The sequence below is a fragment of the Diaphorina citri genome, unplaced genomic scaffold, assembly GCF_000475195.1.
Source record: "Diaphorina citri unplaced genomic scaffold, Diaci psyllid genome assembly version 1.1 scaffold1706, whole genome shotgun sequence".
Classification (NCBI taxonomy): domain Eukaryota; kingdom Metazoa; phylum Arthropoda; class Insecta; order Hemiptera; family Psyllidae; genus Diaphorina; species Diaphorina citri.
The window spans coordinates 35,506-46,466 of NW_007379132.1; positions in this window are offsets into that span (position 1 = coordinate 35,506).

Here is a 10,961-nt window from a genome sequence, read left to right on the forward strand (position 1 = left end):
CAGCTCTGTAGGGGTAAGTTGAATGTTCTGTATCAGCTCTGTAGGGGTAAGTTGAATGTTCTGTATCAGCTCTGTAGGGGTAAGTTGAATGTTCTGTATCAGCTCTGTAGGGGTAAGTTGAATGTTCTGTATCAGCTCTGTAGGGGTAAGTTGAATGTTCTGTATCAGCTCTGTAGGGGTAAGTTGAATGTTCTGTATCAGCTCTGTAGGGGTAAGTTGAATGTTCTGTATCAGCTCTGTAGGGGTAAGTTGAATGTTCTGTATCAGCTCTGTAGGGGTAAGTTGAATGTTCTGTATCAGCTCTGTAGGGGTAAGTTGAATGTTCTGTATCAGCTCTGTAGGGGTAAGTTGAATGTTCTGTATCAGCTCTGTAGGGGTAAGTTGAATGTTCTGTATCAGCTCTGTAGGGGTAAGTTGAATGTTCTGTATCAGCTCTGTAGGGGTAAGTTGAATGTTCTGTATCAGCTCTGTAGGGCTCTCTGTGTCTGCTGATAGGTATGTAAAAAAAGAAGAAAAAGAAAAGCAGGCAAAAAGGGGGAGAGGGCCGAATTTTCAAAAAACACCTAAATTATTATACCTAACACCTTTTTTTGATAAGCTTCATAAATAGTGGACAAGTGTTGGGCTTTATCAACACATATTTGGCGACCGTCGCGTGTCGTCGCGCGATCGATGTCAATCGATGGCCATCGACTATCCCCATCCGTGGTACAAGCTCCGGCTTTTACGGATGGGTATACCATTTGTTAACTATTTATTTAATGAGAGAATTGTTCTGGAAAGCCAATAATTGGAAACTTATAAAATAGATAAATAAATTTAAATGTGTGGACACACTTTTAGGAATCTAGAAACACACTGTAGTCCGTAGCACATTTTTGGACGTTGCAAGTATCAGCGAACACCCTGTAATTCTGTCACGAGGGAAATTGTTTCGATGATGTCCTCTCAAACCATTTTGATATCTCTTCATATATTTTATCACTGTCAAATATATAGCTATAATATACATTAAATACCTATATGGCTATATTATAAATGACATGTTTACGTGAGGTAGTCAGATACGCACAGTACGTGACTGTCACTGTACCTACCTGTAGGTAGCTAGTACTTCTCCAAATTGTTGGAAAACTGTAAACTCCAAAACTGTTGGGTCCCCTGCAAAACCACAAACCCATGAAAATGATAGAAACCCTCTATACCTACTCTCTATCGTTTTCAAAGGTTTGTTTGTTGTTTTTTTTTTTTTTTTTAAGGGGTTTTTTTTTTTTTTAAGAGGTTTGACAGATGGGGAACTGTAACTGCTATGGTCTTAATTCCTGTTCCCGACATCCGAAGAGGAGTAAGGAATGACAACGGATAGGGTGGTAAAGCGCAGGCGTTCCGAGACGAACATATTTTTCCATCAGGGGATTAAAATCCGCCCCGGCGGGAATCGAAACCGTCGGGCCTAGCGCTTACAAGGCAGATTCGCACTTACCAACCAAGCTAACCCCCCCCTTTTTTTTTTTTTTTTTTTTTTTTTTTGTCAAAACAAGTTTTTAGGATTTTTTAATTGTGTTGAGCATAAATGCTTGTCAGAAATGCCTTTTCTTGCTTAATACACTACGCTAAAATTTCATGACTTGACTTGGACTCGAACCACCAACCTCCAAATCCAGAGTTCACCGTGGTAACCACTACAGCACTGGAAGTAACTCTATACACGTAATAATGCTTGTAATTGAAGTACTTACTTATTCTATTAGTGTGGAACTGTAGGCCCACAAGGTCTTTTTTTTAACCGATTGACATTGAAATGTCTTTTTTTTGCCTGGTGTCTTGTTTTGTTGCTGATGGCAGCAATTTTGCTGATTGTTCGTCCATAATTGAATGAGAAAAAACGCACTAATAGCAAAAAAAAAAAATAGTACCTATACCACCTCCTACTTACTTATTTTGTCACTAGGAATAAGGTACCCATATCTAAGGTATAAGTTAGGTCATAAGTGCTAATTGAGATTGTCTACCTACTTACGGCCCTTGGCTAGGGGGCTAGGTTGTTTACTTGGTCTTTTTGCCAGCCTAGTTAGCTTAGTTGGTAGGATAAAATCCGCCCGGGCGGATTTTATCCTACCAACTAAGCTGATGGGATAATGTTCGTTCTCGGAACGGCTGGGTTTCTCCTATCCTGTCTTCCTTCTCTCTTCGGTTTCGGGACGATAAGACCATAGCAGTTACAGTTCCCTCTGTCAAACCTCTTAAAAGAAAAAAAAAAAAAAGCTTTTAGTAATACCCACCTACGTTGCGTCGTAGACTACAAGTATTGGAAAATCTCTCAGACTCTCTTTCCGTGAACTGGGGAAAATAATTGACCACCTACCTCCTGCTATTTGTCATCAAACAATGACTTAATCAATTGACACCGGGCTCACCGTCTCACAGAGACTGCACTTCAAATTGTCATAAGAAACAATGAAACACAATAAACAAAAGAATTACCATTACCAGACAACACAAGATATCTACAACCTATACCTACAACCCATTAGGTACTTACAACCTATACCTACAAAATAGTAAGATACCTACAACCCATAGTCTTTAACTACCTACCTACCTAGGTACAATAGTAAGATATCTACCTACAACCTATTACCTATAATCTATTCCACCTATTGTTTGAAATTACTACCCATTTCCTTGTGTCTTTAGTTCCGATGGTAGGTATTGTCTTAGTGGTTTCCAATTTATGCATGGTCAAACCAATGTTTTACCTACCTACATTTTGTCACCAGAAGAAGTTTCTTGTAGGTGTTATGTTAGGTACCCATATGGTACTGTGGTAGGTAATGACTAATTAACGCGACAGTAACTAGCGAAGAAGATGAAGGAAATTAGTAGGTATCTAACTAGGTAGACAGACATACATAGGTACCTACTAGTATTTTGTCACCAGAAGAAGCTCCTTGTAGGTGTTATGTAGGTACAATGGTATATGGTACTGTGGTAGGTAACGTAATTATCCCATCTGAATCACTAATTAATGAGATGGTAACTAACAAAAAAGACGAAGGAAATTAGTAGGTATCTAACTAGGTAGACAGACATACATAGGTACCAACATACCTACTTCTATTTTGTCACCAGAAGAAGCTTCTTGTAGTAGGTGGTATGTAGGTAATGTACCTATGTAGGTACAATGGTATATGGTACTGTGGTAGGTAACGTAATTAGTGCATCTGAATGACTAATAAAATTAACAAGGTGCCAACTAGAAAAGAAGATGAAGAAAATTAGTACCTATTTAGTTATTGGGTATACATAGGTATCTACATATGTAGGCAGGTAGAAGAAAACGAAGAATATTAGAACTTACCTAACTAGGTATTAGGTGTAGGCACCTAAAGAAAACGAAGAATATTAGAAACTACCTAACCCGGTATTAGGTGTAGGCACCTATACCTTATCCATTTGAATATGGCAGCAAGGATTCATCTAAAAAGTAGGCTACGTTGCCAAACGTGTCAAAGGTTCAACGGTAGTTGTACTTTTGAAGCTCTGGATCAGCCCAAAATCTGTGGACCAATAGCAAGTGTTCCAAAGGGTCCATGGATATCTGAACTCTCAGAAAGAAACATAGTACTCCCTGATTTAGGTAATGAGTCTGAAATCAGCATTCTCATCGGATCAGACATTGCCGCTAAATTATACACTGGTAATATTGTTCATCTTAGTTCCGGGCTAGTGGCCATGGAAACCCACTTAGGTTGGACTATCTCAGGGAAGGTACCAGGTGTAATGGGAGTGTCCTCAAATATGGCTACATTGGTAACAAACCTTTTTGTGAAAGAGGCCTCCATATCTGACTTGTGGTCTCTTGATGTGATAGGCATTACTGATCCTACAGAACGTAAATCAAAGGCAGACTTAGAAAAAGCTACACATGATCATTTCAATAATACTGTGAAAGTTAATGAGGTTGGTAGGTTTGAAGTGCGTTTACCTTTCTTGAAAGATCACCCACCTATATCTGAAAATTATAATCTCTCCCTCAGACGGCTGCAATCAACCCTGAAGAAATTAGAACATGGCAGTTATCGTGAAGGATATGGCAAGGTGTTGGAAGAATGGCAGAAAGCTGGAATCATTGAGGAGGTTCCACTGGACGAAAGAGATAAACCAGCCCACTACCTCCCTCACCACCATGTTATTAAACCAGGCTCTACCACACCTATCAGGCCTGTATTTGATGCCTCTGCCAAAGAGACGGGTAAGTGTTCATTAAATGAATGCTTGGATTCAGGGCCCAACCTCATTGAAAAAATTCCTTCCGCATTGGCCAAGTTTAGACAAAGGCCATAACTCTCTATTGAAACTCGTGTCAAAGTAATTTTGTCAAAGTATAAGTAAAGCTAATATCTACCGACATTGATAGTTACTAAAGGTAAGATAATTTATTCAAAGTTTATTAAAGCTACCTACCGACACAAGTGTATACCTATGCTCATAACATCATAACTTTACTCTCTATTGAAACTCGTGTCAAAGTTAATTTTGTCAAAGTATAAGTAAAACTATCTACCGACATTGATAGTTACTAAAGGTAAGATAATTTATTCAAAGTTTATTAAAGCTACCTACCGACACAAGTGTATACCTATGCAGAATATATAGAGGTACAAGATACGGTAATTTAATCAATACCTATAACAGCTATCTATAAACAAATCACACGTTTAATATCTACCGACATTGATAGTTACTAAAGGTACGATAATTTATTCAAAGTTTATGAAAGCTACCTACTGACATACATAAATGTATACCTATGCAGAATATATAGAGGTACAAGATACGGTAATTTAATCAATACCTATAACAGCTATCTATAAACAAATCACACGTTTATTATAGAGGTACAAGGTACGGTAATTTAATCAATACCTATAACAGCTATCTATAAACAAATCACACGTTTATTTGTCTATCAGCAAAGTCTGCGAGGAACAATACCTATAACAGCTATCTATAAACAAATCACACGTTTATTTGTCTATCAGCAAAGTCTGCGAGGAACAATGGTAAAACCAATTTGTCCTTATGACAAATCCGCAAGTGTCATAGGTCCACCATTGTATTCTGATTAAAATATGGTAATGTGGTAGATAATAATTATATAAATATAAATTTATATGGTCAACACATGAATACGTACATATTATCATATACATTATACATAGATATTAGATAAGTATAATAAATAGGCTTGCCAAATATCCAAAATGTCGATTCGGGACGCGAATCCGCGAACATAATTGCCAAATCCGCGAACATAATCCGTCGATTCGGGACGCGAATCCGCGAACATAATTGCCAAATCCGCGAACATAATCGCAAAATCCGCGAACAAAATCGCCATCCGCGACCATAATCGCCAAATCCGCGAACAAAATCGCCAAATCCGCGAACATAATCGCCAAATCCGCGAACATAATCGCCAAATCGCGAACATTGAAATCCGCGAACAAAATCACCAAATCCGCGAACATAATCGCGAAATCCGCGAGCATAATCGCAAAATCCGCGAACAAAAATCCGCGAACATAATCGCGAAATCCGCGAACATAATCGCGAAATCCGCGAACATAATCGCGAAATCCGCGAACATCATAATCACAAAATCCGCGAACATAATCGCGAAATCCGCGAACAAAATCGCGAAATCCGCGAACATAATCGCGAAATCCGCGAACATAGTCACGAAATCCGCGTACAAAATCGCCAAATCCGCGAACATAATCGCGAAATCCGCGAACATAATCGCGAAATCCGCGAACATAGATCCGCGAACATAATCGCCAAATCCGCGAACATAATCGCCAAATCCGCGAACATAATCGCGAAATCCGCGAACAAAATCGCCAAATCCGCGAACAAAATCGCGTAATCCGCGAACATAATCGCCAAATCCGCGAACAAAATTGCCAAATCCGCGAACATAATCACGAAATCCGCGAACATAATCGCGAAATCCGCGAACATAATCACCAAATCAGCGAACATAATCGCGAAATCACATAGGTACGATATGTACATAGGTACGATAGGTGATAGGTAATAAATAGTAGGTACATATGCACAGAGATACTATAAACAGATGTGCGTAATGTATTTTCTGTGTAAAAAAAAAAGATCAAAAAAAATCTGCCTTATTAGGGGTATTATTATTGTTGTTTATAATTAAATTGGCCTTTGAAAAAAGAGCTTTCATTAAATTTAATCTCGAAAAAATGGTCTTGTTTTCTAGATTTTTAAAGAGCAAAGTAAAAAATAATAATACATAATAAGCTTATTTTTACTTTTTATTACAATTATTTGTTTGTTACATACTGGTCTCAAGAGAGCACTGAAAGAGAAGGAGGAGGAGGAGGAGAAGAAGAAGAAGAAGAAGAAGAAGAAGAAGAAGAAGAAGAAGAGGAAAAAGCACAAGAAGAAGAAAAGGAGACAAGAAAAAGAACGCTAGGAAAATGAAAAGAGAACAAACGAGGATAAATAGAGGCATGAAAGAAGAAGAAGAAGAAGAAGAAGAAGAAGAAGAAGAAGAAGGAGAGAAATAGAGATGAGAGAGGGAGGAGGATATAAAGGTTACACAGGAAAATAATGAGCATAGAGGAAAATAATGAGAAACGCAGGAAAATAATGAGGTATCAATATTGACAATCAATTAGGAAAAATAAATGAGAACAAACAAAGTTGGGGAGCAATAATACGATAGATTCTATAGCACGATGGTAAACGGACTTTTTTCCAGTACCATTTACTATCATAGTCCCAGTTTGATGAAAAATAAACAATTATTTACCTACTAGAAGGGAAAAAAAATCGGCGAACAAAATCTTATTTTGATCAGCGAGGAAATTCTAAATCATAAAATATAATATAGGGTTAGGTAGCATGCAAAAACTACTTACAAATACAGCAAACGACTGGATGACACATCCTCCAAGTTCGAAGTAACGACTTGAGCGCATAAAGTAGCGTCTTAGGAGGAAACTCATAAAAAAGATAGGGTTAGGTAGAACACAAAAACTACTTACAAATACAGCATACGGCGAGCAGACGCACGCTTTCGTCCGGCGGATCACACGTTGGGAAAAACGGCTTAAGGGCGTAAATACTGAACGTAAGCGCCACTATCGCTTGTGAACAGGGCCGGACTATCATGCATTCAATCCAGAGACGGATGAACGCCAGGAACGGACCGAATGTGGTCATGATGTAGGCGTAGTCCGCGCCTGATTTGGAGATCATGCAGCCCAGCTCGGAGTAGCAGTAGGCGCCCACCTGATGACAAAATGGGAAAATGCATTAGGAAGGAATTGAATAGATAGTGGAGTTGACCTGGCTGGTCCATTATTTGTAAAGGATGACAAAGGAAGCCTAAAGAAAGTCTGGATCTGTTTATTTACATGTGCTGTATATCGTGCAGTAAGACTAGAATTAGTATTCTCCCTATCTACAGACAGCTTTATCATGGCATTAAGAAGATTTATCGCAAAAAATGGACGTCCAAGTATTATATACTCGGACAATGGTAGTAACTTTACCTGTTTCAAGAATGTTTGTGATAAACTTGACTGGGACACCATAGCAAGCTATAGTACTGCAAGGAAAATTGAATGGCGTCTCATCCCTCCTTCATCACCCTGGTGGGGTGGATGGTGGGAGCGTTTAGTAGGAGTTATGAGGGGAAGAACGGCTTGAGGGCGTAAATACTGAACGTAAGCGCCACTATCGCTTGTGAACAGGGCCGGACTATCATGCACTCGATCCAGAGACGGATGAACGCCAGGAACGGACCGAATGTGGTCATGATGTAGGCGTAGTCCGCGCCTGATTTGGAGATCATGCAGCCCAAGCCCTTCGCACTCAACCTTTGCTATTTCTTTAGCAAAGGAAATTCAGGCTGGTATACTCACTCTTTATAGTCCCCCAGCCAGACTACAATAAATCCAAGAATAAGAGCTATATAAATTTTATCTATTTATTTAGGCACCAACCTATTTTTGATAACATGGACTGTCATCGTAATTATTAAATAGACGGTTTTTAAGACAAGAAATTTAAGCCTCCAAAAAATCCAAAACAGAACTTTTTAAACAATTTGGTCTTTGCTGGGCTATTCGCATAACAGTTATGTAGAACAGTAGAAACTCCTATTTCTATCTCCCTACCTACTTATCTGTAGTGATCTATACTTATTTATTTTAATTAAAGTAATATTTAGGTAGGTATCTAGGTTTATGTAGGTACAATAACTAAATACTTCTAGCATGTATAATTTGAGGAGCTGGGTGCAAAAAGGGCAATAAATGAAAATCATCAAACTGAGATAATTATTTAACTTTAAAGTTTTCAATTTTTCATCAAAATCCTTGAAAAGTATGTTTACAAAAAACGCTGTAACTCATCGAAAAAAAAAGTAATAATGAAAAAAAAAAAAATGCCTGATCTTTTGTTAAATGTCAATAGAATAAGGAATTATGTGTGTAATCAGATAATCAATGATTCTAGCAAGATAAGATCACGAAGAGATTATACTGATAACCCTGAATCCTGATAAAATCCTCATAATATACAGATATTATAGGTACCTAATTATTCTGATGATTCGTATGAGCATCTTTTTATCTCCGTGGTAATACTATAGCAAGTACCCACACCTACCTAAATCATTTTAATGACCCTTATTACCTTATCATGAGTATTAATATGGGCGGGACATACATGTACATGTTGCATATAGCATACCTCAATATACATATATACCTCATTATTCTTCTTCTTCTTCTTCATATACATATACTTCTCATAATATATACTCATTATACTTCTTCAAATAAGTCATTTATGTGTGTCAAACCTAAGACCCACATCCTACAATTTCCATCTTTTCAGGAAAAGAAAAGGCCATAACTCAAAGGAGTCGTGAGTATACCATCAATACCAACAGGTAACTCAATCCAGCCAGCCTACTTGGATTGGAAGGTCGGTCTGCCTTGTAGGCGCTAGGTCGCGGGTTCAATATCCGCCCGGGGCGGATTTTATACTGAACACAAAGAGTTCGTTCTCGGAACAGCTGTCTTTTTCTTATCCTTTCCTCCTCCTCCTTCTTCTTCTTCTTCTTATCGATTTCAATAGGGTAAGACCTTCGCTGTTACCTACAGTTCCCTCTGTTTGACAATCAAAAAAGTTGGTAGAAAATCAATCAGTTGGTACCTACCTATAGGCCGGAAAAAAACTTTGACCTTACCAGGAATCGATCCCGGGGCACCCGCTAGCTATGTTATAGTGTAGGCTACAAATATTTGTCATTAATACCTACGGTGGATAGGTAAGTAGGTAGATTCTTATCTATCAAACCTATAAAACCGTGAACAAACACGAAAATAAAATTGGAAACCCATCACCGAAAAACCTCAAACTAAAACCTACACCATAATTATGTGGGGTACTTAACTATTAGGTACCTATCTGGCTAACTTGGTAGGGTAAGTGTACCATTTATTCGCCCACCTAAAAAACGTACCATTTATTGGCCCACCTGCCAACATTTATTTTTCTAGTTTTTGTTTTTTGTAGGTACTGGGAAAAATCGGAAACTCCCGAAATTCCAAACCGTTCCCAAGATATTGACGTTTTTTAGTTCTCTAAGTATCATCTTGTTGATTATCTTGGCACCAACTTCAGAACTTTGAGAATCAGTCTGTGCTCACCACAGTCCTGAAACAGAAAATACCCAAGAATCATAATCACCATTAGAAGGTTCCCAAACTGGTGCCCGCGAGGGGGCCGGGAAGGCTTTCAAGACCCCACATAAAATACAGTAAAGAGGTCGCGCGGAGAGTGCAAAATTTAAAAAAAAGGGGCCGCGTAGAAAAAGTTTGGGAACTGCTGCCATAAATCATTAGAAGATCATACAAGGAGGGAGTTATGGGAGAGGAAAATACGGTAACAGACAGATTATTGCAAATTCTATAAAAACTATGTATACATAGGAAAACGTGCATAATTACAGCAAAGTCTGATGAAATACTTCTCAAAGTTACATAGAGAATGTTTTTATTTGTAAAGCTGTGATGACATCACATAGTCGACGAAGATCGAAATCTTGAACTCCGTTGTACAAGCCTACTGTGATACCCACTAGACCCCGGAAGCCTGCTTTCTTTGAATTTCAGACCTATTTGGGCCAGCCTAGTTAGCTTAGTTGTTAGTGCGTCTGCCTTGTAAGCGCTAGGCCGCGGGTTCGATTCCCGCCCGGGGCGGATTTTATCCTGATGGGATAATGTTCGTTCTCGGAACGGCTGGCTTTCTCCTATCCTGTCTTCCTTCTCTCCTCGATTTCGGGACGATAAGACCATAGCAGTTAAAGTTCCCTCTGTCAAACCTCTTAAAAAAAAAAAAAAAAAAAAAAAAAAAAAAAAAAAAAAAAAAAAACAAAAAAAATGGATAAAAGTTGCACGACTACACTTCCAATGCAACCGCAATGGCTCTGAAATGTTTCTTCCTCACCATCTCTCCTCAGGTATGGCTGTGTTACACGAAGTGCTGGGCATGTACCATAGCGGCGTGTTCAAGGACGGACAACTAGTCAGCAACAAATCTACCAACAAGCAAGACCTGAAGACAATTCGCGGCGATCAAATCACTTGGATAGATGGACGGGAAACGTATTGTTCAAATATCGGGAGACTTATATCCGAAGTGGACGCGATTATCATGCGAGCCAACAGGATGGTCAATAATGGTCGAATGGGAGACTTTGTTATCAACGGACGAACCAAGGTAAGCCAGCCCAAGTTACCTTGGAAGGTAGCACGCCTGCCTTGTAAGCGCTAGGCCGCGGGTTCGATTCCCGCCGCCCGGGGCGGCGTGGCGGATTTCATCCTGAAGGGATTAGGTTTGTTCTCGGA